The 27,626-nt window shown below is 41.3% G+C and overlaps 1 protein-coding gene across 1 annotated transcript in view; it reads right to left on the bottom strand.

Annotated features, from left to right (window-relative positions):
* The window catches only part of il11ra (interleukin 11 receptor subunit alpha), a 160,116-nt gene extending 133,818 nt beyond the window's left edge, over positions 1-26,298 (bottom strand). Inside the window, exon 1 of the mRNA XM_061980910.2 lies at positions 26,156-26,298. The gene's annotated coding sequence lies outside the window, so the exon portion shown is untranslated. The remainder of the gene's footprint in view (positions 1-26,155) is intronic.
* Positions 26,299-27,626: the final 1,328 nt, after the last annotated feature.

The following is a 27,626-nucleotide window of genomic DNA, read 5'->3' as shown; positions in this document are numbered from 1 at the left end:
TGACAGGCTAAGATAATATGACACCCAGAGGACTAACAAGGGTATATCAGGTCAAAACAAGCTTTGGTGGAAAAAAAAAAAACACATTTCGCAGTGTGATCACAATCTGAAATAAATGGTTTGTGGAGTTTAAACTTCATTTCCATTTGTTTCTGCCATGTACCTGCCAACTGTGATATCATCATCACGCTCGATAACGTCCCTTTAACCTCCTTTAACAACAGTAACGCTCTATGAAAACAACAAACACAGCAGGAGCGGGGGAGCCTGGCGGCATAAAAACAGAGACACAAGCCAATAAAATCACCAAAAACATAGTTAAAAAGAGGTGGAAGAAACAAACCCATATGTGTGTCAAAGGTGAAAATACAATTTCCATTTAAAGTTGCAGGTTTATGCATATCTTTAATAAACATTCCAGCGGAATTATGTCAGAACGTTTAGGCACACACATATCAGAGTTTACCCAGCTGAACCTATTGACTAATAAAACCACCAAACCCTTCAAACAACCCTCAAAAGGACCGACCCAAATTAGTTTCAAAATATTCACCCCGGTTCTTTTTCTACCGGCAGATGTGTCTCAGACACATCTTTTGCGCCATCATAACAAAATGGTGCATAATTGAAACTGGCAAGTCTATCAATTATAAATGGACCGGCCGAAAATAGTAACCTTGCCTGGCTGCATGTAAGGGGGTAGAACCCGAACGCTAAAAAAAACAAAATGATAATAAAGCAAGGCCTTCCTGCCACAAAAGTCACAAGAAAGTGTGCCAGTTAGGGATGGACGATGTTTTAAAATCTATATTACGATTATGATATATATTGCAGCTTCCTGCGATAACGATATATATCACAATATATTATTTGGTATATAAATGAAAATAGAAGCATTATTTTCTCAAAACTATATTAATATACATGCAAATGTACTGTTCATAGCTGTTGTGACATAGTTCTATCTACACTTACGTTAAAATGTAATAAGCACTTTAAGGCTGAAACGACGCGTCGACGTAGTCGACGTCATCGGTTACGTAAATACGTCGACGCCGTTTTTGTGCGTCGGCGCGTCGCATATTTACGTCACACTACTTTACTGTCATGGCGGAGCGCAAAGCAGACGATGCAAGCGAGGGGAAAAAAAGCACGCCAAAAGTCGTCAAAAGTGTGGGAGTATTTCAATAAACGGCCTAATAATGTTGTTGTATGCACACTGTGTCGAGCGGAAATGGCCTATCATAGCAGCACAACGGCTATGAACGAACATTTGAAAAGAAAACCCCCGACAGCGTTCTTGCCATCACCATCAACAAGTCAATCGTCCGCGTGCGTATACGTTGTCATTATTACACAAAAACATGAATGTGTCATTTGTATCTGCGTTGTAAATTCATAAACTAAAGCACCGTTTCGCTCTGAGAGGCGCGTTTGGCGTGCCTGTTCAGTGTTTACAAAGACGCGCTCCTCTTTAACGCTGTGGAGAGGCGGCGGCGGCAAACGAGCGGCGAGGCGGGGCGCGCCGGGAGCGACGCCGCAATAGTGCCCAGGTGCGCGATCCGCGAAGTTGGAAGAGAAAAGACTTTGTGTAAAATTAAAAGATTGTAAACCTGTCAAAGCCGTCTGGCGTTCAGTCTGTCGGTCCTGAAAGAACCCCACGGCACAAGACGTGTCACAAACGCTAACGTTAATTAGTTGTGCAAATACCTTTTACAACATTAACAGTTACATATACTATGTACAAACGAACAATTAACTAATCACTTTAATCATACTATCATTGTTGTGTTATTAAGCAAAATAAGCAATACTTTTACTTTTGTTGAAATGTTTACACTGTACACTTTTTTGTATTGGATGTTTAGCTTTATTTTTGCACATTTTAGCAAATAAGCAATACTTTTACTTTTGTTGAAATGTTTACACTTGTTACAGAATATTTCCGTTTTGCACTTTTTTGTATTGGATGTTTATCTTTATTTTTGCACATTTTAAAGCAAAATAAGCAATACTTTTACTTTTGAAATGCTTATACTATTCCAGAATATTAAGATTTGCACTGGATGTTTACTTTTATATTTGCACATTAAAAAGCAAATAAGCTACTTTTAATTTTGTTAAATGTTAAAAGTTTTAAATGTTTACATTGTTACAGAATATTTTGTCATGTTGTTGTCAATGTTGACTGAGTGGCCATACTTTTTTTTTTGTAAATAAAAGCCATGCCTTTTGAAAAAACTGGCCTACATTTATTTTTTCCTCTTCATTTTAAATTAAAAAAAAATCGGTAAAAGGAAAAATAATCTATAGATTAATCGAAAAAATAATCTATAGATTAACCGATTAATCGAAAAAATAATCTATAGATTAATCGATAGAAAAATAATCGTTAGCTGCAGCCCTAAAGCACTTATTTTCCTGTTGTTTGGATACCTCACATTAGTTTTGGGCGACACTACACATCAAACTTGATTCAGTATCAAACAGTTACAGGGGCAGTAATGGTCCTACCAATGCTGATAATACTTAAAATGTTGAAGACCATTGAGTGATTACATTTTTGATCACCATTACAATCAGACAAAAACACAGGATAACAGTGAAACAATATCAATGAATATTTAAATGAGTTCCTACTATTGGCTCTGATCTATATCTTTTGGGTTTTTGTCCTCAAAGCCCCCCTGAGTCTAGGGACTTCTTTCCGGAGTTTGTAAACAATAACAACAATTATTTAAAGAAATTTGAGAGTAAGAAATATCGATCTAACCCATACTTGCCAACCCTCCCGGATTTTCCGGGAGATTCCCAAAATTCAGCACCTCTCCCGAAAACCTCCCGGGACAAATTTTCTCCCGAAAATCTCCCGAAATTCAGGCGGAGCTGGAGGCCACGCCCCCTCCAGCTCCATGCGGACCTGAGTGACGTGTTGACAGCCTGTTCACAACATTGCCGTAAACAGCAATGTTGTGACACTTTTAAACAGGACAGTACTGCCATCTACTGTACATGCATATGTGACCCACCCATAATGTGTCACATTTTTGTGTTGATTTATTTATTTTATTTTGTGGTTTGAATTAGTTTTTGGAGCTGTCATTCCACATTTATCAGTATTCACATTGGTCAGTAGGGGGCAGTAGGGCGTTTCTTCCCAATTGAATGCTATCACCTGCAGACCGGAAGTGTCTTGTCATTCTGATGAGCGCGACCAGTCTGTGAACAATTGAAACGTCCTGTGTGCTTTTTCCTCCTGTATAACAGGTTAGTTTTGGTGAATCAACTCACTGAATAATATCCATGTGATCTTTATAAGTTTAAGTACACATTCTGATGGTGGAGCCTAACTCTAAAGTGTTTGTGAGTTGTAGTTTGTATTTGTGAATGAATCCAGTGCACAGCTGCAGTAATCAATACAAAAAGGCGACGTGAGTGCGCAATGTTTATATAGGAACTTCTGATCCTAATTCAGACTCCCAAATTAGAGCTCCCGTTTTCTTATTGATTTTATAATGTATATTTGTATAATGTGTGTGTTCTGAAATAGTGACAGAGAATAGAACAAGGATGGCCAATTCAACCCTTAACTCAACAATGAGTAGCCGGCTTCCTGTGCACTTAAGATGTGACTTTAAGGTTTTACTACTTACGTATAAAATACTACACGGTCTAGCTCCATCCTATCTTGTCGATTGCATTGTACCATATGTCCCGGCAAGAAATCTGCGTTCAAAGAACTCCGGCTTATTAGTGATTCCCAGAGCCCAAAAAAAGTCTGCGGGCTATAGAGCGTTTTCTATTCGGGCTCCAGTACTATGGAATGCCCTCCCGGTAACAATTAGAGATGCTACCTCAGTAGAAGCATTGAAGTCCCATCTTAAAACTAATTTGTATACTCTAGCCTTTAAATAGCCCCCCTGTTAGACCAGTTGATCTGCCGTTTCGTTTCTTTTCTCCTCTGCTCCCCTGTTCCTTGTGGATGGGGGGGGCACAGGTCCGGTGGCCATGGATGAAGTGCTGGCTGTCCAGAGTCGGGACCCGGGGTGGACCGCTCGCCTGTGCATCAGCTGGGAACATCTCTGCGCTGCTGACCCGTCTCCGCTCGGGATGGTGTCCTGCTGGCCCCACTATGGACTGGACTCTCACTATTATGTTGGATCCACTATGGACTGGACTCTCACAATATTATGTCAGACCCACTCGACATCCATTGCTTTCGGTCTCCCCTAGAGGGGGAGGGTTACCCACATATGCGGTCCTCTCCAAGGTTTCTCATAGTCATTCACATCGACGTCCCACTGGGGTGAGTTTTTCCTTGCCCTTATGTGGGCTTTGTACCAAGGATGTCGTTGTGGCTTGTGCAGCCCTTTGAGACACTTGTGATTTAGGGCTATATAAATAAACATTGATTGATTGATTGATTGATAGAAGAGTGTTATGTGTGTGTATATGTGTAAATAAATGAACACTGAAATTCCAGTATTTATTTTATGTAATAATATATATATATAGATATATATATATAGCTAGAATTCACTGAAAGTCAAGTATTTCTTATATATATATATATATCTTAACCACGCCCCCAACCACGCCCCCCGCCCCACCCCCGACCACGCCCCCACCCCCCACCTCCCGAAATCGGAGGTCTCAAGGTTGGCAAGTATGATCTAACCACTGTGGTATCGACCAAATTGTATACTACTTGGTATCGTTACTGTCGATATTTGTATTGATCCACGCACCTTTGCTCTAGCGTACGGTTAGTGATAAGCATATCTTCCTACGGTGTGTACCGTAGCATGTTTAGGAATTCCTCGTCCTTCGGGTACTATACTTGTAAGAAATGTAGTTTATTTGCCGCCATAAATGCATGTATTGCTGACTTAGAAGTATGTTTGTACTGTGGAGTAAATGGCTTTTATGAGACAGGCATGTAGACTTTATCAATCCCATGAGAAAATTACAAATGTAATCACACGAAGGACATCAAACATATCCTCATGTTCACCCTTCCATGCAAATAAATAAATGTGTACACCTTAGGGATGCAGGCCCGACCGAAACAGGTTTCGTCAACAGATATGTACACTTGTCCCAACCATCCCTGACTTCCAAAGCATCTTACCAGATTGTTTAAATCGGTGCAGTACTAATAACAAAGACACTACTTGCGTCACAAAGAGCTTTTTAAAAGGGGTGATTGTGAATCACCAACCAAAAGCTTCTATTTTTTTTTCTTACAAGTGTTCAATAAAAAAGTATGCCTCATGTTGGTTTGGCAAGTTGGCCAAAATGATTTTATACATTCAGACTAATGTTCTCCTGTATAGCATCGTATTCGCCGAGCTCTGAAAATCTCCATCAGTATTTCTGTTAACAAAGTATAAATACCTCATTTCATTTACTCCCAACTTAGCAGCTAAATGTCAATTGTGCACAAAAAGCCAGGCACAAATACATTCTGAATACATGATAGCATGCAATTTGCAGATTGGATGGTAACTGCTAAAGCCTGTGTGCAGATTCTGAGAAAACGTACTGTGGTTAAATGATAAAAAAACCCATCTTGCTGCAGATATCCAGAGAACCTCTGGACAAGCCAGTAGAACATCTGCATAGGAGGGGAACACATGCGCAAACATTTCATTTCCCTATTACATTTTGAGCCTGCATGGTATTTTTAGGACGGCCTCGGTTATTCCCTATCAAATGAGAGAGAGATCCAAGTTCTACATTTGCGTATTGATACTCCCTCTAACTACTGTGAGCTACAGATGTCCTGATCCCGAGCATAAGATCGGATCGAGGCTGACAATTGCCATTTTTAACTGATTGGCCCTTGACTGATGAGCTGCTGAGCCAAGCTGAACTGTACCGCAGCGGTTTCCCAGTGTTTACATGGTAAAGATTGTACTCACGTGAAAGATTCCTTTAAAAAGAGATGCACGCTCAGGGAGACACGATTCCTTAATGTCTTGAGAGTACGTTGCAAAGAACACGTCGTCTATAGGGCTGCCTACACTTTTTCTGCAGGCGAGCTACTTTTCAATGGACCAAGTGGAGGGGATTTACCTCTTTCAGATATATAATTTACATTTATTTATGAAAGAGAGGTTTTTGTTAACAAGTTAATGGTGTTTCATGATAATACGAGCATGTTTAACATTCCTTTCTTTCATGAAGACAAGAATATACCGTATTTTCCGCACTATTAGCCGCATCTAAAAACCACATATTTACTCAAAAGCTGACAGTGCGGCTTATAACCCGGTGCGCTTTATATATGGATTAATATTAAGATTCATTTTCATAAAGTTTAGGTCTCGCAACTACGGTAAACAGCCGCCATCTTTTTTCCCCGTAGAAGAGGAAGTGCTTCTTCTTCTACGCCAAGGTAAGCACCCGCCCCCATAGAAGAAGAAGCGCGCGGGTATTACGTTTCATTTCCTTTGTGTGTTTACATCTGTAAAGACCACAAAATGGCTCCTACTAAGCGACACACTGTGGTTCTAGCTTGCCATGCTAATGGCCAGAAACTTCCACCCATGGTGATATTCAAAAGGAAGACCTTGCCAAAAGAGAACTTTCCAGCCGGCGTCATCATAAAAGCTAACTCGAAGGGATGGATGGATGAAGAAAAGATGAGCGAGTGGTTAAGGGAAGTTCACGCGAAGAGGCCGGGTGGCTTTTTTCACGCAGCTCCGTCCATGTTGATATACGACTCCATACGCGCCCACATCACAGATGGTGTCAAAAAACAAGTGAAGCACACAAATACAACACTCGCCGTCATTCCGGGTGGATTAACCAAAGAACTCCAACCGCTCGATATTGGTGTCAACAAGGCATTTAAAGCATGACTGCGAACGGCGTGGGAACAATGGATGACCGAAGGCGAACACATCTTCACTAAGACAGGGAGACAGCGCCGGACGACATACGCCAACATCTGCCAGTGGATCGTAAATGCCTGGGCGGATATTTCGGTCTCAACTGTGGTCCGAGCTTTCCGGAAGGCAGGATTCACGGAACTGCTGGAAAAACAACAGCGACACTGACTCTGATGACTTCGACGAGACGGAGCCGGCCATTTTGGATCCCGTAATTCGCCCAACTTTTTAATTCGGACACCGTAGGAGAAGAATTCGAGGGATTTATGAATGAAGAATAACTTCAGAAAGTGAGTGTTATGTTTATTTTGTGTGTTGTGACATTAACGTTCGAGCAACATTAAGTTATTGCTATTGCTCTGCACTATTTTGAATTTTACTATGTTTGTGATTGCACATTTGCACATTACCGTACATTTTGGGAGTGAACAGAGTTGTTAGAACGCTGGTTTTTAATATATTATTAAAGTTTAACTGACCTATCTGACTGTTTTTTTGACATTCCCTGTAGCGCAGTTAGATGCGGCTTATAACACGGGGCGGCTTATAGGTGGACAAAGTTTTGAAATATGCCGTTCATTGAAGGCGCGGCTTATAACACGGGGCGGCTTATGGTGCGGAAAATACGGTAAGTTGATTGTGATGACTTGCATTGATTGGAATCAGACAGTAGTGGATGATAACGTCCACATTTTCAAATGGAGGAGAAAAAAAGTCCTCCTTTCTGTCCAACACCACATGAAAGTGGTTGGTTTTTGGCATCTTATTTGTCCAACTTCCATACTCCTTTTTATACACTTTACAAGAAATACATTGGCGGCAAACTCCGTAGCTTGCTCGCTTGCGCACGCCAGCTTTCTGAGACTCTTATTTTGTTAGCGCAGGCAAGATGAAACAGCGCTTTTATTGTGAAGAACTAGAAACTGTGCATTCGGTCTTTAGAGTTGTGAAGGCAGGTACGGCGCGAGAGTCTGTTGAAATAAGTGTGCTAACCGTTAAAACTTCAATGTAAAGTAGAGGTAATACATTCAGATGTCAATATTGTCAATACCTAGTATGGTATCATATATAAACAATATTTAAGTGGTTAAATCGATATTTTTTTTCTTGTTATAAGTCTTACACAATCATTTGTGGGTTGTTTTTGTTACTGTTTAGTTTTTGTGCACCAGCCACTTTATTTTGTAGCACGACCACAAAGTGAATAAATCATCTGATTTTCTACAATACTAGCAAATCCTAACTTTAATAAGATAAGCTTTATAAAAATATGTTATTGTGTTTACTTTAGTTACTTGCGGTGAAACATTTTTAGCTCTATGATCTATCCTATAAATATTGTATCTTAGCCCAAAAAATCTGATCAGGATCGGAGGCCAGAAATGTTGAACAGGACATCCCTACTATGAACCAAATATTGGGATAAGGGAATATACTGTTTTTGGTAACAACCTTAAATAACTAAAGCCATACACTAGGGCTGCACAAAATTGCGATTGCGATTCGCGGTTTTTATAAATAATACTTAAAAATGCATAAAACTGCAAAAATAACAACTAAAGGAAAATACGTTACTTTTAGACAGTCAATCAATATATTCTAATCTCAAGGTGCTACACATTAATATGCAATAATTTACTTCAAAACATACTTGGCTTTATGCAGACAGACTCCGATTTGTTGTCTACATCATGCCCTTTAACTTAAGAAATAATCGATAACAAGTATACAGTGTTTATAATGTTATGTAATCATAATATATATTATTAATGCAAGTATTCATTTAAAAGGATATAAACTTGTATTTCTCATTACTGTAGAATTGTGTAGAAAAGTGCATTTTTTTCCCGGTTGGAAAAATTAGGTTGGACGTTCTTTTTGTTTATCACGTGATCACAGTTCGATCACACTATCTTTTTCATACATAAAGCGCATCGGATTATAAGGCGCATGAAAAGGAGTCATAGTATTTTTTTTTTCTAAATGTAAAACACTTCCTTGTGGTCTACATAACTTGTAATGGTGGTTCTTTGGTTAAAATGTTGCATATATGATGTTTTACGGATCATCTTCAAGTCGCTTTCTGACAGTCGCTTCAGGATGCGCCGTTTTGTGGGCGGTCTAAGATGGAGCTAACTGTTTTAATGACATTCAGACTTTACTTAAATCAATAACGGACCAGCATCTTCTTATCCGCCAAAAATGTGTCCCGTGAAAAACCGTCCGACCGGAACTCTCTAATAACTAAAGTTCCTTGGGTGAATAATGTAAACTCACTATACCGGTATGTTTTAGCGCTTTCATGGCAGATATCAGTAAGAACTTTACACTACTTTATATTAGAAATGGCAACAGTGGAGGATGAATGTCCCATAACAAGAAGATAGAGAAAAAAAGAAGCTTATCGAATATGGCGGACTACAGAGGCGGAAGCGCGCAATTTTTCAAGACTTATGCAGATCCCAAATACAGATCAGCGGGTACCAGAAGGTAAAAAAAGTTGTTTTTGCATAATATTGCGAAACAATAATATAATATGTCTTACCTTATACACACACCATAATAATACTCTTATGTTGAAGCACAGTACCAAGCAATGCGGCTTCATAGCTTACCAAAGTCGTACTAAAACATTTTGATCGATTTTTGAACACAGTGTGTAATGTTCTATATTTTCAATGGAACATATGTTGGTGTTGTTTACTTGAGTCATATTGCAGTCTACACGTATCTCTTATGTTTGACTGCCATCTACTGGTCACACTTATCATTACTAAATAAAATAGCTTTGAGGTCGGTAAGCAAAACCAGAATGATTCCGTACATTAGGCGCACCGGGTTATAAGGCGTACTGTCGAGTTTTGAGGAAAAGAAAGGATTTTAAGTGCGCCTTATAGTCCGGAAAATACGGTAATTGTTTAGCCCTTCCATACACTATCCTGGGAAAATAGTTTGGCATTCATTTTTTTATAATTTTGAAGCAAATTTTACCAAACAAAAATAGTCAAATCATGGGTGAAACTGTGGCCACCATATACCGTATTTTCCGCACTATTAGCCGCACCTAAAAACCACAAATTTACTCAAAAGCTGACAGTGCGGCTCATAACCCGGTGCGCTTTATATATGGATTAATATTAAGATTCATTTTCATAAAGTTTAGGTCTCGCAACTACGGTAAACAGCCGCCATTTTTTTCCCCGTAGAAGAGGAAGTGCTTCTTCTTCTACGGCAAGCAACCGCCAAGGTAAGCACCCGCCCCCATAGAACAGGAAGCGCTTCTTCTTCTACTGTAAGCAACCACCCGCCCCCGTAGAAGAAGAAGAAGCGCGCGGATATTACGTTTCATTTCCTTTGTGTGTTTACATCTGTAAAGACCACAAAATGGCTCCTACTAAGCGACAGGTTTCCGGTTCATGAAAAGACGCAATCTCTCCATCCGCACACGGACTACTATTTCACAGCAACTGCCTAAAGACTTTCAAGAAAAGCTGGCTACTTTCCGTGCATATTGTAAAAACAAGATAGCTGAAAAAAAGATCCGGCCAGAGAACATTATCAACATGGACGAGGTTCCACTGACTTTTGATATTCCTGTGAACCGCACTGTGGATACAACGGCAGCACGTACGGTGAATATTCGCACCACAGGGAATGAGAAGTCATCCTTCACTGTGGTTCTAGCTTGCCATGCTAATGGCCAGAAACTTCCACCCATGGTGATATTCAAAAGGAAGACCTTGCCAAAAGAGACCTTTCCAGCCGGCGTCATCATAAAAGCTAACTCGAAGGGATGGATGGATGAAGAAAAGATGAGCGAGTGGTTAAGGGAAGTTTACGCGAAGAGGCCGGGTGGCTTTTTTCACGCAGCTCCGTCCATGTTGATATACGACTCCATGCGCGCCCACATCACGCTGGTTTTTAATATATTATTAAAGTTTGACTGACCTATCTGACTGTTTTTTTGACATTCCCTTTAGCGCAGTTAGATGCGGCTTATAACACGGGGCGGCTTATAGGTGGACAAAGTTTTGAAATATGCCGTTCATTGAAGGCGCGGCTTATAACCCAGGGCGGCTTATGGTGCGGAAAATACGGTAATCTTTGTTGGCTTACTTCAAATACCATCCAATGAATTTTCTTCAAATGAACATTCTTCTTCTCTTAGCACCATTGCTGAGGTTATATCTAGTGGATTAAGTGTTGCAAAATGCATCAACCGCAAAACAGATGTCTATAATTGATCTGAGTAGGGCTCTTGCATGATTAGCTGAGGTTTGGCGTGACATGCATGAGTGCGGTAAAAAATCTTGTTCAATGTACAGTAGTAGATAAGATTTGCATAAGCCATCAAATGTAGACAAAATCCTAGTGTAGCTTTGAAAGCATTCTGCATGCAAACACAAATCTGCCTCATTACTCAACCATCTTTAAGGAATCAGTTTTTGTGCAACCTTTATTTTCAATCATAACTAAACCTTCTTTATCACAACTCTATCGCTATTTTTATTGGCCAGCTCAGCTTGAAAGAAGCCACAACTCTGAGCCACAAAACCAGACTCCACTTTGGTGGCTTCACCCTGTGGCTGGGAGAGGTAGAAGCTGCAATTAATATAGAGAACCACGGTAGTAGTGAAAAAGACACTAACCGCCAAGTCGTAGAGATTTGATAGTATGTTAGATAGTTTTGTTCCAAAGGACTGCCCAAAAAAAACACTGAGCAATTGAGCTCTGCTTTTGGCGAGTGGGGTTGAAGCTGAATTTAAAGGGGCCGAGTAGAAGAACTGTCCCATTGTAGGCCTCTCAAAGTTGGTTCAATATCAAAAGCTGGCTCTTTCTGCCTCACACATAGAAAAACACACGCACACACATACCGAGAAAAGTATGGCCTCAGAGTTAGTTGGCAAGCAACACTCCAGCTCTTGCAGCAGCTTTCTCTCTAATTTTGAATTGATTACCGAGGGCCCACATGTGTGTGAGGATTGAAATATGAGTGCAGAGAAGACTATGAAAACGTGTGAGTACTCTGTGCACATGTGATTATGTGTTTATGAAACGGCTGAGTCTGAAACCATGTGGAAAAATGTATATACCGTATGTGCATGCATGAGTGTGTGTGGAGGCCCGGTCCATATGGAGTCAGTATGTGTACACATATACAGTGTGTGTTGCTTTTGGCCAGCATGAAAGCAAAGATTGGATTGCCAGTAAGAGCTGTCTGCAGACTATCAAGGGGAGCTGAAGAGAAACTGAAAAACCAAAAACTTGCCTGAAATGCAAGAGAGCGTTCCCAAAAAGCAGAAAGAACTGACTGAGGTTAAAAAGTATTGTTCTGGGAATTAACAGAAAATGTGGGCTCCGTCACTCAAAGATATTTCAACTCCACGCTTGTATATTCAAATGAATGACAAGTGTAAATGCAAAACATCTGTTAATAACTGTGTTTTATTGAAACCTCTTTACGTTTTCTAGATCCAGGCAACCACTTTGGCTATGCTGTACGCAGTAACATTAAAGGGGAACATTATCAGCAGACCTATGTAAGCGTCAATATATACCTTGATGTTGCAGAAAAAAGACCATATATTTTTTTAACCGATTTCCGAACTCTAAATGGGTGAATTTTGGCGAATTAAACGCCTTTCTAATATTCGCTCTCGGAGCGATGACGTCTCAACTAAGGCTGAAACGACGCGTCGACGTAGTCGACGTCATCGGTTACGTAAATACGTCGACGCTGTTTTTGTGCGTCGGCGCGTCGCATATTTACGTCACACTACTGTCATGGCGGAGCGCAAAGCAGACGATGCGAGCGAGGGGAAAAAAGCACGCCAAAAGTCGTCAAAAGTGTCGGAGTATTTCAATAAACGGCCTAATAATGTTGTATGCACACTGTGTCGAGCGGAAATGGCCTATCATAGCAGCACAACGGCTATGAACGAACATTTGAAAAGAAAACCCCCGACAGCGTTCTTGCCATCACCATCAACAAGTCAATCGTCCGCGTGCGTATACGTTGTCATTATTACACAAAAACATGAATGTGTCATTTGTATCTGCGTTGTAAATTCATAAACTAAAGCACCGTTTGCTCTGAGAGGCGCGTTTGGCGTGCCTGTTCAGTGTTTACAAAGACGCGCTCCTCTTTAACGCTGTGGAGAGGCGGCGGCGGCGAGCGAGCGGCGAGGCGGGGCGCGCCGGGAGCGACGCCGCAAGAGACAGGGGACGACGAGCGAGCGAGGAAGAGGAGCTGAAAAGCGAGGAAAGAAAGAGAAAAGAGTTGGAAGAGAAAAGACTTTGTGTAAAATTAAAAGATTGTAAACCTGGCAAAGCCGTCTGGCGTTCAGTCTGTCGGTCCTGAAAGAACCCCACGGCACAAGACGTGTCACAAACGCTAACGTTAATTAGTTGTGCAAATACCTTTTACAACATTAACAGTTACATATACTATGTACAAACCAACAATTAACTTTCACTTTAATCATACTATCATTGTTGTGTTATTAAGCAAAATAAGCAATACTTTTACTTTTGTTGAAATGTTTACACTGTACACGTTTTTGTATTGGATGTTTAGCTTTATTTTTGCACATTTTAGCAAATAAGCAATACTTTTACTTTTGTTGAAATGTTTACACTTGTTACAGAATATTTCCGTTTTGCACTTTTTTGTATTGGATGTTTATCTTTATTTTTGCACATTTTAAAGCAAAATAAGCAATACTTTTACTTTTTAAATGCTTATACTATTCCAGAATATTAAGATTTGCACTGGATGTTTACTTTTATATTTGCACATTAAAAAGCAAATAAGCTACTTTTAATTTTGTTAAATGTTAAAAGTTTTAAATGTTTACATTGTTACAGAATATTTTGTCATGTTGTTGTCAATGTTGACTGAGTGGCCATACTTTTTTTTTTGTAAATAAAAGCCATGCCTTTTGAAAAAACTCGCCTACATTTATTTTTTCCTCTTCATTTTAAATAAAAAAAATAATCGGTAAAAGGAAAAATAATCTATAGATTAATCGAAAAAATAATCTATAGATTAACCGATTAATCGAAAAAATAATCTATAGATTAATCGATAGAAAAATAATCGTTAGCTGCAGCCCTAGTCTCAACGTGACGTCACATCGGGAAGCAATCCGCCATTTTCTCAAACACAGAGTCAAATCAGCTCTGTTATTTTCCGTTTTTTCGACTGTTTTCCGTACCTTGGAGACATCATGCCTCGTCGGTGTGTTGTCGGAGGGTGTAACAACACCAACAGGGACGGATTCAAGTTGCACTAGTGGCCCAAAGATGCGAAAGTGTCAAGAAATTGGACGTTTGTTCCGCACACTTTACCGACGAAAGCTATGCTACGACAGAGATGGCAAGAATGTGTGGATATCCTGCGACACTCAAAGCAGATGCATTTCCAACCATAAAGTCAAAGAAATCTGCCGCCAGACCCCCATTGAATCTGCCGGAGTGTGTGAGCAATTCAGGGACAAAGGACCTCGGTAGCACGGCAAGCAATGGCGGCAGTTTGTTCCCGCAGACGAGCGAGCTAAACCCCCTGGATGTCTTGGCTCACACCGTCCCTTATGCCACCAAAGATGATCAAGAGAAGAATATCGACCCTAGCTTCCCTGGCCTGCTGACATGAGGGTATCTCTACAGAATATATTAATTGATGAAAATTGGGCTGTCTGCACTCTCAAAGTGCATGTTGTTGCCAAATGTATTTCATATGCTGTAAACCTAGTTCATAGTTGTTAGTTTCCTTTAATGCCAAACAAACACATACCAATCGTTGGTTAGAAGGCGATCGCCGAAATCGTACTCGCTTTCTCCCGTGTCGCTGGCTGTCGTGTCGTTTTCGTCGGTTTCGCTTGCATACGGTTCAAACCGATATGGCTCAATAGCTTCAGTTTCTTCTTCAATTTCGTTTTCGCTACCTGCCTCCACACTACAACCATCCGTTTCAATACATTCGTAATCTGTTGAATCGCTTAAGCCGCTGAAATCCGAGTCTGAATCCGAGCTAATGTCGCTATAGCTTGCTGTTCTTTCCGCCATGTTTGTTTGTGTTGGCTTCACTATGTGACGTCACAGGAAAATGGACAGGTGTTTATAACGGTGGTTAAAATCAGGCACTTTGAAGCTTTTTTTAGGGATATTGCGTGATGGGTAAAATTTTGAAAATAAACTTCGAAAAATATAATAAGCCACTGGGAACTGATTTTTAATGGTTTTAACCATTCTGAAATTGTGATAATGTTCCCCTTTAACCAGTGTAAAACTAATTACAAAAATACAGTACAGTGGTGCCTCGGTTTTCTTAGTAATCCGTTCTAAGAGGTCAGATGAAAACCAAATCATACAAAAAACCAAATCAGTTTTTCCCATAGCAAATTTGCATTTTCAAACAAACAATCTGTTAATAACGCCAAAAATATCAACACATAAGGCACATTTTATTAAAAAAAAATAATTATATAATAGTACTTCAACTCTCCTGCTTAATTTGATTCTATGACCAAACACTAATAACTCAAATCAACCCATTGAAATGAAATGAAATGTATGTAATCACTGCTTGCACTCAAAACCCCACAATTATTACAAGTAAAATGCCTTTTAAAGAGAAAAACTAACCTTGCAATACAAAATGGAAAACGATTCGGCGGAATGATGTGCAGGCAAACGGATTAGTGTGTTACGTGCAATGTTTGGCCGTATGATAACCAAGACAAGATACAAAAACCGCGGCAAACTTTGGTAAAAATTTCTGGCGAAAACCGTAACATGGGGCGTACGAAAACCGAGGTACAGTATACCGTATTTTCCGCACCATAAGCCGCCCTGGGTTATAAGCCGCGCCTTCAATGAACGGCATATTTCAAAACTTTGTCCACCTATAAGCCGCCCCGTGTTATAAGCCGCATCTAACTGCGCTAAAGGGAATGTCAAAAAAACAGTCAGATAGGTCAGTCAAACTTTAATAATATATTAAAAACCAGCGTGATGTGGGCGCGCATGGAGTCGTATATCAACATGGACGGAGCTGTGTGAAAAAAGCCACCCGGCCTCTTCGCGTAAACTTCCCTTAACCACTCGCTCATCTTTTCTTCATCCATCCATCCCTTCGAGTTAGCTTTTAAGATGACGCCGGCTGGAAAGGTCTCTTTTGGCAAGGTCTTCCTTTTGAATATCACCATGGGTGGAAGTTTCTGGCCATTAGCATGGCAAGCTAGAACCACAGTGAAGGACGACTTCTCATTCCCTGTGGTGCGAATATTCACCGTATGTGCTCCCGTTGTATCCACAGTGCGGTTCACAGGAATATCAAAAGTCAGTGGAACCTCGTCCATGTTGATAATGTTCTCTGGCCGGATCTTTTTTTCAGCTATCTTGTTTTTACAATATGCACGGAAAGTAGCCAGCTTTTCTTGAAAGTCTTTAGGCAGTTGCTGTGAAATAGTAGTCCGTGTGCGGATGGAGAGATTGCGTCTTTTCATGAACCGGAAACCTGTCGCTTAGTAGGAGCCATTTTGTGGTCTTTACAGATGTAAACACACAAATGAAATGAAACGCAATATCCGGGGGCTTCTTCTTCTACGGGGGCGGGTGGTTGCTTACAGTAGAAGAAGAAGCGCTTCCTCTTCTATGGGGGCGGGTGCTTACCTTGGCGGTTGCTTACCATAGAAGAAGAAGCGCTTCCTCTTCTACGGGGAAAAAAGATGGCGGCTGTTTACCGTAGTTGCGAGACCTAAACTTTATGAAAATGAATATTAATATTAATCCATATATAAGGCGCACCGGGTTATAAACTGCACTGTCAGCTTTTGAGAAAATTTGTGGTTTTTAGGCGCGGCTTATAGTGCGGAAAATACGGTACTCTGTGAAACCAATATAGTGAATTGCCCTGCGGCTTGAAGTTACAAAGATCTGAATTTGGGGTAAATCCAAAATACTCTAAAATCACATAAAAATTGTCTTTCATTTGATTTATAATGGACTAATTCCCAGAAGAAAACAGAGAGGTGCACATTGCTTCTTAACTAATCTGTGTGTATTCCTACTTTGACAGTGGAAAAGGCATGAGATTTTCTGATTATATAACCACTTCACATCCAATTGTCTCCCAAAAAAGGACAAAGTAGGGATTACAAGTGCCAAACCGTGTCATAAAGGTGGAGATTGAAAATAGTAGTGATGTGGTGCAGTAGTACTCTTAACCAACTGCACAGTAAATTGTGAACATTTATCACATTAAGACTGTCTTGTCAACTAGAAGTGTTAGCTTGTGCTGTAAACGTGGCATTATACTTGACAGCCATTGCTTAAGTGACAACAAACTACAATGATAACGATGTGTTCTTCTCCCCAAACCAATCACCAGGGATACAATCTGGGATATTCCATTAATCCCAACACCTACGAAGGGGCCACCTACTATAATATTACACTGAGACTGTTTTGACTTTGTTATTGTCCCTTTACACATTGCAATGTTAAAATCCCATTAATGTATAATTAATGAGCTATAGTATTAGATATTACACTATTTTGATTTGTAAAGCCACAACACAAAGCTAAAATGTCAATGATTGTTTCAGATACTGATTAGATTGGTTTTATCTAGGGCGGTATTTTTCAACCTTTTCTGAGCCAAGGCACACCACCAACAGAAAACATAAAAAAATGAAACTCAGCAGGCGATATTGACAATTAAAAAGTTGTTCCCGCAATTGTTGGATATGACTTTAAACCATAAACAACCATGCATCAATGTAGCTCTTGTCTCAAAGTAGTCTACTGTCACGACATGTCACTGGTGTTTTCCTGAGTTCATGTCTTGCGCTCCTATTTTGTTGTTGATTGTCATGTCATGTACGGATGTACTTTGTGGACGCCGTCTGCTCCACACGCTGTAAGTCTTTGCTGTTGTCCAGCATTCTGTTTTTGTTTACTTTGCAGCCAGTTCAGTTCTAGTTTAGTTTTGCATAGCCTTCCCTAAGCTTCAATGCCTTTTGTTTATTTTTTGGTTCAAGCGTTATATACCTTTTTACCTGCACACTGCCTCCTGCTGTCGTCTGCATATTGTGATCACCACAAACCATGTTCCCGACATCTACACAGCAATAAGCTACCTGCTGCCACCTACTGATATGTTAGAGTATTACATTGTTACTCTGCCAAGCTTTAGACAATACAGACACTCAACAACAGCACATTATTTGCGCATTACAATTACTGGTTTACAAAAAATATTTTTAACCCAATTAGGTGAAATTACATAATTTCCCACGGCACACCAAACAATATCTCACAGTACACTGGTGTGTAGAGATGCGCGGCTTGCGGACACAACCGAGGAGTCCGCGGATAAACAGCGGGTCGGGCGGGTAAAAATAGATTTTAAATAGATGCGGGCGGTTGGCGGTTGAACCAATTCGGAAATATATATACATAGTTAAATGTTGTTACCCACATACGAAAAACGAGCAGCACTCTTTGAAACAGTCAATTATTCATCAGGCACCGCGTCCCAGCAACAAGTGGCGCAAGTGAGCGCTCCTTCAGCGCAGCAGGGCGCATTTTAGAGGCCAGGCGCTCTCGCATGAATCCTGGCACTGTAGATGCCATTTTATTCCTGCATAGTGCTAACAAAAAAAAAAGTAAGTAGACATACGGTTGGATATGTTAAACGAATTAGTCTACGTTACCTATAGGCTATACCAAATAAGCCCATGTCTAACCTATATTGAGTTCGGTCAGCTGAATAATTTTGATGGTTACGTGTTGTTTGGGCGCACTACAATGCAAAGGAATTAAGGCAATTGCGTTGTTTATTGTGTTTTTTTTCTATTCGAGATATACTACTATGTGTGAATAATTATTTGGCCTCGCTTTCAAGTGAAGCGCATCTCCGATTGGCGACAATGTAAGGATATTTAGCCTGCTTTGTTTGTCGCGACCGTCTATTTTCATTATAATTCAAGTTTGATGATAAAGTGCAGTCTGATGGGTTTGATTTCCCCCCTTCAGCTATTTGCCTTGGCCAATAAGTTGCAGGTAATTTATTATTATTATCTATTTAATTTATTTTTGTTTAAATATAGATGACATACATATGTTATTGTATAATTTAAGTTTGTGCGCGTGATTGACAGCCTAAGGCTTATGAGGCTCATTTTTTATTTATTTTTTTATTTCAACTTAAAAATGTATGAGCCTATGCCTATGCCTACAACATAGGCTATGTGTTTATCTTTATTTTCCTGCCTGTCGTTGACAATGGAGATTGTCTGATATTTTGTCATGGCTGCAGATCAATCAATAAAGGTTCATCTTTGTCGCGAAATTGTTCACTGCTTCACTGTGCACCCCGCCCTCGTCCCTATTTGAGCATTATAACGTTAACAAGTTAATATTCATTGAAATAAATTCAGAACCTTTTTTTTACCTAACGAAAATATAGGCCTAGTCTTTCTAAAACATTTTTTTAACTTCATAAAAGCCTCGTTCTGCTTGCTGCAACTGCGCACACAAAGTGTGAGGAACGCACTCCTGATCTGAGGGCATTGGCAACAATAGTCAACACTTTCTTAATGGAAATGACAATAATATTATAATAATGATAAATAATATTATCACGCATTAATACCTCTTAGCCACTAATGCGTGGCACGCATTGAATGTCTCTGCTGCATTGGATCAGGCTCCTTTCTTTAACAGGCAAAAGCTTTATAACCTCACTAATGCCTTGCATCGTCTACCGTATTTTCCGCACTATTAGCCGCACCTAAAAACCACAAATTTACTCAAAAGCTGACAGTGCGGCTTATAACCCGGTGCGCTTTATATATGGATTAATATTAAGATTCATTTTCATAAAGTTTCGGTCTCGCAACTACGGTAAACAGCCGCCATCTTTTTTCCCCGTAGAAGAGGAAGTGCTTCTTCTTCTACGCAAGCAACCGCCAAGGTAAGCACCCGCCCCCATAGAACAGGAAGCGCTTCTTCTTCTACTGTAAGCAACCACCCGCCCCCGTAGAAGAAGAAGAAGCGCGGATATTACGTTTCATTTCCTTTGTGTGTTTACATCTGTAAAGACCACAAAATGGCTCCTACTAAGCGACAGGGATCCGGTTCATGAAAAGACGCAATCTCTCCATCCGCACACGGACTACTATTTCACAGCAACTGCCTAAAGACTTTCAAGAAAAGCTGGCTACTTTCCGTGCATATTGTAAAAACAAGATAGCTGAAAAAAAGATCCGGCCAGAGAACATTATCAACATGGACGAGGTTCCACTGACTTTTGATATTCCTGTGAACCGTACTGTGGATACAACGGGAGCACGTACGGTGAATATTCGCACCACAGGGAATGAGAAGTCATCCTTCACTGTGGTTCTAGCTTGCCATGCTAATGGCCAGAAACTTCCACCCATGGTGATATTCAAAAGGAAGACCTTGCCAAAGGAGACCTTTCCAGCCGGCGTCATCATAAAAGCTAACTCGAAGGGATGATGGATGAAGAAAAGATGAGCGAGTGGTTAAGGTAAGTTTACGCGAAGAGGCCGGGTGGCTTTGTTCACGCAGCTCCGTCCATGTTGATATACGACTCCATGCGCGCCCACATCACGCTGGTTTTTAATATATTATTAAAGTTTGACTGACCTATCTGACTGTTTTTTTGACATTCCTTTAGCGCAGTTAGATGCGGCTTATAACACGGGGCGGCTTATAGGTGGACAAAGTTTTGAAATATGCCGTTCATTGAAGGCGCGGCTTATAACCCAGGGCGCCTTATGGTGCGGAAAATACGGTATATTAGATATATAACAACGGGCGGGTGTGGTTTTGATAAAATGTTGGTTCGGGTGGATGGCGGATGGTTGACGACTTTTGTGATGCGGTTGCGGATGAAATAATTGCCTATCCGCGCATCTCTACTAGTGTGCCTCGGCACAGTGGTGGAAAAACACTGATCTAGAGGTGGTACCAATGGGGTATATGGCTTTTGAATGATACCCTTATGGGTATCATCTGATGGCTACTGCACCTTATAAACTTCTGCGCTTTAAATGAAGCTGCTAAAATACTCTAACTTGACCGCCCACTGATTTGTAACTCACATACCCTCTATGTATTGTACTTGTATTTCAAATTGTTTATCATTATGTCATTTCAATATTGTTGTGTATTTTTACTCCTGTGTAATAATATTGTGGATGTTAGATGCACCATAAAAGGACTACAGATGGAAATTAGCATGGTGCAGGCATCTTCTTAATGTAACTGCACAGTGTCCTTCAAATAAACAAATACAAACTAACAACACGTACAAACTAACAAACGTTCAACACGTCTTCCTATGAGGAAGCAGTGCCTGGGGAGTCTGTGGTGGGCTCTCCTATTTCTGGGGATGAGGTTGCTGAGGTAGTTAAAAAGCTCCTCGGTGGCAAGGCCCCAGGGGTGGATGAGATCCGCCCGGAGTTCCTTAAGGCTCTGGATGCTGTGGGGCTGTCTTGGTTGACAAGACTCTGCAGCATCGCGTGGACATCGGGGGCGGTACCTCTGGATTGGCAGACCGGGGTGGTGGTTCCTCTCTTTAAGAAGGGGAACCGGAGGGTGTGTTCTAACTATCGTGGGATCACACTCCTCAGCCTTCCCGGTAAGGTCTATTCAGGTGTACTGGAGAGGAGGCTACGCCGGATAGTCGAACCTCGGATTCAGGAGGAACAGTGTGGTTTTCGTCCTGGTCGTGGAACTGTGGACCAGCTCTATACTCTCGGCAGGGTCCTTGAGGGTGCATGGGAGTTTGCCCAACCAGTCTACATGTGTTTTGTGGACTTGGAGAAGGCATTCGACCGTGTCCCTCGGGAAGTCCTGTGGGGAGTGCTCAGAGAGTATGGGGTAACGGACTGTCTGATTGTGGCGGTCCGCTCCCTGTATGCTCGGTGCCAGAGCTTGGTCCGCATTGCCGGCAGTAAGTCGGACACTTTTCCAGTAAGGGTTGGACTCCGCCAAGGCTGCCCTTTGTCACCGATTCTGTTCATAACTTTTATGGACAGAATTTCTAGGCGCAGTCAAGGCGTTGAGGGGATCTGGTTTGGTGGCTGCAGGACTAGGTCTCTGCTTTTTGCAGATGATGATGTCCTGATGGCTTCATCTGGCCAGGATCTTCAGCTCTCACTGGATCGGTTCGCAGCCGAGTGTGAAGCGACTGGGATGAGAATCAGCACCTCCAAGTCCGAGTCCATGGTTCTCGCCCGGAAAAGGGTGGAGTGCCATCTCCGGGTTGGGGAGGAGATCTTGCCCCAAGTGGAGGAGTTCAAGTACCTCGGAGTCTTGTTCACGAGTGAGGGAAGAGTGGATCGTGAGATCGACAGGCGGATCGGTGCGGCGTCTTCAGTAATGCGGACGCTGTATCGATCCGTTGTGGTGAAGAAGGAGCTGAGCCGGAAGGCAAAGCTCTCAATTTACCGGTCGATCTACGTTCCCATCCTCACCTATGGTCATGAGCTTTGGGTTATGACCGAAAGGACAAGATCACGGGTACAAGCGGCCGAAATGAGTTTCCTCCGCCGGGTGGCGGGGCTCTCCCTTAGAGATAGGGTGAGAAGCTCTGCCATCCGGGGGGAGCTCAAAGTAAAGCCGCTGCTCCAGGAGCCAGATGAGGTGGTTCGGGCATCTGGTCAGGATGCCACCCGAACGCCTCCCTAGGGAGGTGTTTAGGGCACGTCCGACCGGTAGGAGGCCGCGGGGAAGACCCAGGACACGTTGGGAAGACTATGTCTCCCGGCTGGCCTGGGAACGCCTCGGGGTTCCACAGGAAGAGCTGGACGAAGTGGCTGGGGAGAGGGAAGTCTGGGCTTCCCTTCTTAGGTTGCTGCCCCCGCGACCCGACCTCGGATAAGCGGAAGAAGATGGATGGATGGATGGAAACTAACAAAGAAAACAAGAGACTCTCGCGCCGTACCTGCCGTCAAAACTCTAAAGAGCACAGTTCCTACCTTCACAATAAAAGCGCTGCTTCATCCTGTCTACGCTAATAAAATAAGAGCCTCGGAAAGCTGGCGTGCACAAGCCAGCAAGCTACGGAGTTTGCCGCCAATGTAATTCTTGTAAAGTGTATAAAAAGGAGTATGGAAGCTGGACAAATAAGATGGCAAAAAGCAAGCACTTTCATGTGGTATTGGACAGAAAGGCGGACTTTTTTTCTCCTCCATTTGGAAAACGAGGACGTTATCATCACTACTGTCTGATTCCAATCAATGCAAGTCATCAGAATCAGGTAATACACCAACTTATATTCTTGTCTTCATGAAAGAAAAGAATGTTAAACATGCTAGTTAACAAAAACCTCTCTTTCATAAATAAATCAATATAAATGATATATATGAATGAGGTAAATCCCCTTCATTTGGTCAACTGAAAAGTAGCTCGCCTGCAGAAAAAGTGTAGTGGGGTTTTAAGCTGCAGAAAGAAGAGTGGCATCTCCTTTCACAAGAATCCTTTCTCATTTAAGTGGCATCCAACCAGGGGCACAAATTGGTCTTATTTTAAGCAAAACACCTTTTCACTCAACTCCTCCTGAGATGGCCCCAAGGTTGCTCCGAGTGCTGGCTCTGTTTGCATTCCTGTTGGGCTCTATTTAAAGCCTCGATCACTCCACTGGCTGCAGGAATGCACATCTGTAGTACTCCAGCCCAACTCTCCATTTGTAAAGAAGACTAGCAAATATGTTCAAATCATACAGTGCAGGTTGTTTTTGAAGACATTAGCATGTGCAGGTTAGGCCAGTGTTTTTCAACAAGTGTGCTGTAAGATATTGTCTGGTGTAGGGATGTCCCGATCCGATATTTGGATCGGATCGGCCGCCGATATTTGCCAAAAAATGCGTATCGGCAAGGCATGGGAAAATGCTGATCCAGATCCAGTTTAAAAAAAAATCCGGTCCGTGTTTTCCAACGCACCGATTTAAATAATACATTCCACTTTTCTGCTGCGCCCTAATTTCCGTTCCGCATTTTCCAGCACACCTTCAACACATCCACAGGTCTGTGGATTCTCAGGCAGTTGCTTTTAGCTGCTGGCATTACACGACAGGCTCTTCTCACTCTTTTCTGTGTCTCCCTCTCACAGACAGCAAGCGCACCTTCTTACACACGTCACATACTGTCACGTCGTACGTCACATACGTATACGTCCTCCCCGAGCAGAGAGGTAGCAGCATGGCTAACGTTAGCTGTGATGCTAGCGCAGCCGTGCGAGCAACGCTCCCTCTAAGGTGCTCGCCTGTGCAATTGCGCACTGTTTAAGCGTCCTCTGCGCATAGCAAATCTATGCCACGCACAAAATCTAATAAAAAAATAAGCGAATAACAATTTTCGACACACGGACACGACAGAGAAAACAGTTTTCGTCATCATTGTTCAAATATTGTGACATCTGTCGAGACGCTTATCTCCATTCGGTGCCACACACCCACACCATCAAAATGCTGAGGCAAAAATGTCCACATCAACACCGTATGAAAAAATTAGTGCTTTTTTTAGTTGTGATTTCCTTCTCTGCATGAAAGTTTAAAAGTAGCATATATTAATGCAGTATGAAGAAGAATGTTTTAATGTAGACATGCAAGCCTTGAAAGAAAATTTTGAAAATCAAGACTACATTTCCTGCAAATGGGTGCATTTCTACCCTATATTTTAACTTTAGATTTATTCTCATATCAAACTCTGACACTTACATCCGGCGCCCCCCTCCACACCCTGGATTATAAATAATGTAAATAATTCAATGTGATTATCTTGTGTGATGACTGTATTATGATGATAGTATATATCTGATAGTATATATCTGTATCATGAATCAATTTAAGTGGACCCCGACTTAAACAAGTTGAAAAATGTATTGGGGTGTTACCATTTAGTGGTCAATTGTACGGAATATGTACTTCACTGTGCAACCTACTAATAAAAGTCTCAATCAATCAATCAAAACACATAGAATCATCATACTGCTGTGATTATATGCATCAAGTGTTCATTCAAGGCTAAGGCAAAATATCGAGATATATATTGTGTATCGCAATATGGCCTTAAAATATCGCAATATTAAAAAAAGGCCATATCGCCCAGCCCTAGTTCAATGATGCCATTTCTGTTTGTCATGTATAATTTTGTCTATTTTGTGTTTATCCTTGAATAAACAGGTCAGTTTCTTGTTACCAACTATTGTGTATTATTCAAACTCACCTAATTCAGCTGGCTAGTTGTTATCAAGAGTACTAAAACCCTTTTCAACATGATTCTGACAACTAAGTAGGCTAAATAACTGTAAACTTTAATACATGCTCGGATAGGCCAGTATCGGTCAGTATCGGTATCGGATCGGAAGTGCAAAAACAATATCGGTATCGGATCGGAAGTGCAAAAACCTAGATCGGGACATCCCTAATATATATACTGTATATATATATAAATATAAGAAATACTTTATCCATCCATCCATCCATCCATTTTTCTACTGCTTATTCCCTTTGGGGTCGCGGGGGGCGCTGGAGCCTATCTCAGCTACAATCGGGCGGAAGGCGGGGTACACCCTGGACAAGTCGCCACCTCATCGCAGGGCCAACACAGATAGACAGACAACATTCATACTCACATCCACACACTCGGGCCAAATTAGTGTTGCCAATCAACCTATCCCCAGGTGCATGTCTTTGGAGGTGGGAGGAAGCCGGAGTACCCGGAGGGAACCCACGCAGTCACGGGGAGAACATGCAAACTCCACACAGAAAGATCCCGAGCCTGGGATTGAACCCAAGACTACTCAGGACCTTCGTATTGTGAGGCAGATGCACTAACCCCTCCTCCACCGTGCTGCCAGAAATACTTTAATTTCAGTGAATTCTAGCTATAAATAAACTCCTCCCTTTTAACCCCGCCCCCTGGCCCCGCCCCCTCCCCAATCTCCCGAATTCGGAGGTCTCAAGGTTGGCAAGTATGCAAAACAATTAACAAATATTAATAGACGCAGGGCCAGCTTCTTCAAAAGATGATCCAGCGTGGCTAAAACTCACCTTCTTCACCAGGTCAAAGTGGAATTAAAAGTGTAATTATTGTGTAGAGGTGCACACATCCAGCGGGAATAAACATTGGAGAGAAACTTTCTGCCCCACCGCATGCTCGCTCCCTTAAATCCCTTCCCTCGCCGTTAAGCGGCTCAACAAATGAACCAACACCTACCTTGGAAAACTCCCCCCCGAGTCAAGCGGACATGATGATGTTGTCGCCGTCCATGTTTGGAAGTGTGATAGTTGTAGTTCCTCGGCGAGAAGGAGAAAAAGTCAACTAGCGGCGCCACACAGCAAGTCCGACCTGGTGGCAGGAGGAAGGAGGCCGGGCATGCTAGCTGCCAGCTGATTGGAGGAGAGCGCAGTCAATCATGACGTAGGTGGGCGGGGCGTGACTGTAAAGCGATTATATTGAGTGTGGGAACAACAACAGCATGTGAGGGAGATGTTTGTGTTCAAATGTCACTATGTTCATTTTGCAAGGTGCAAACTCAACACAATACGTCTGCACTTTTGTTCATATTGTCTTGTGCTAGGAAAACTGTCCTCCTGATTGTTTTTTTTTCCAATTCAGTGGTTTTTATTAGGTCATGTAAACTACACTTCAAGTGCATAGCACAGGGGTCCCCAAACTACGGTCCGCGGGCCGAATCCGAAATTTTTTTTTTTTTTTTTAATCTGTCCTTTCTAATCCATTTTCTACTGTTTGTTACTCTTGGTGTCCCCTAGCCGCTCAGGCAAATATAATTGTCTAAAAATGCATTTTTCCATCGATAACGTGACATCAAGTACGCACTCTTTCAGTCAATTAGTGCGCAAGGAATATATATATATATATATATATATATATATATATATATATATATATATATATATATATATATATATATATATATATATATATATATATATATATATATAGTCAATGTTTCTGTGGTTTATCCATTATACAGTACTCAATACCGGGGTATACGTTAGGCCAGGAAGAAACACAAGGGCTATATCATCCCTACAAGCCTGTTTCGCAGGTTTACATTACATTATCCTGTTATAACTCACATTCTTTATTGTGTTTTGGAAAAAGATTGTCATAAACGTTACTTATTTAATAATTTAAAAAAAAAAAAGACCACATTTTTAGGCATATCTAAATTTATTCATCCCGACACCTTTTTGGTCAGGAAATGTAAATCGATACTTTTATTTATTTATCTGCTATGCCAGGGGTCCCCAAACTTTTTGACTTGGGGGGCCGCATTGGGTTAAAACAATTTGGTCGGGGGCTGGGCTGGAAATGTATACGAATGCAGCTGAGATAGGCTCCACCACCCCCCGCGACCTCTAAAGGGACAAGCGGTAGAAAATGGATGGATATATATATATATATATATATATATATATATATATATATATATATATATATATATATATATATATATATATATATATATATATATGTATATATATATATATATTAATAATAATAATAATAATAATACCTGGGATTTATATAGCGCTTTTCTAAGTACCCAAAGTCGCTTTACATGTAGAACCCATCCTTCATTCACACCTGGTGGTGGTAAGCTACTTTCATAGCCACAGCTGCCCTAGGGTAGACTGACGGAAGCGTGGCTGCAATTTGC

Source organism: Nerophis lumbriciformis, linkage group LG20 (genome assembly GCF_033978685.3).
Source record: "Nerophis lumbriciformis linkage group LG20, RoL_Nlum_v2.1, whole genome shotgun sequence".
Taxonomy (NCBI): domain Eukaryota; kingdom Metazoa; phylum Chordata; class Actinopteri; order Syngnathiformes; family Syngnathidae; genus Nerophis; species Nerophis lumbriciformis.
Note: the sequence above shows the minus strand (reverse complement) of the source record. Positions and strands in the feature narration are given on the sequence as shown.